This window comes from Bison bison, unplaced genomic scaffold, assembly GCF_000754665.1.
Source record: "Bison bison bison isolate TAMUID 2011002044 unplaced genomic scaffold, Bison_UMD1.0 scf7180017864373, whole genome shotgun sequence".
Lineage (NCBI taxonomy): Eukaryota > Metazoa > Chordata > Mammalia > Artiodactyla > Bovidae > Bison > Bison bison.
The window spans coordinates 10,619,861-10,620,234 of NW_011494945.1; the positions used below are offsets into that span (position 1 = coordinate 10,619,861).

The window sequence follows — 374 nt, forward strand, 5'->3', positions numbered from 1 at the left end:
TATCTGAGGTTATTGATATTTCTCCCAGCCATCTTGATTCCAGCTTGTGCTTCATCCAGCCCAGCATTTCTCATGATGTACTCTGCATATAAGTTAAATAAGCAGGGTGACAATATACAATCTTGATGTGCTCCTTTTCCTATTTGGAACCAGTCTGTTGTTCCATGTCCAGTTCTAACTGTTGCTTCCTGACCTGCATACAGACTTCTCAAGAGGCAGGTTGGGTGATCTGGTATTCCCATCTCTTCAAGAATTTTCCACAGTTTATTGTGATCCACCCAGTCAAAGGCTTTGGCATAGTCAAGAAAGCAGAGATAGATGTTTTTCTGGAACTCTCTTGCTTTTTTGATGATCCAGCGGATGTTGGCAATTTG

General features: G+C 41.7%; 1 pseudogene; it reads right to left on the reverse strand.

Moving 5' to 3' along the window:
* LOC105000695 overlaps positions 1-374 on the reverse strand; it is a 5,214-nt pseudogene that overhangs the window by 2,375 nt on the left and 2,465 nt on the right.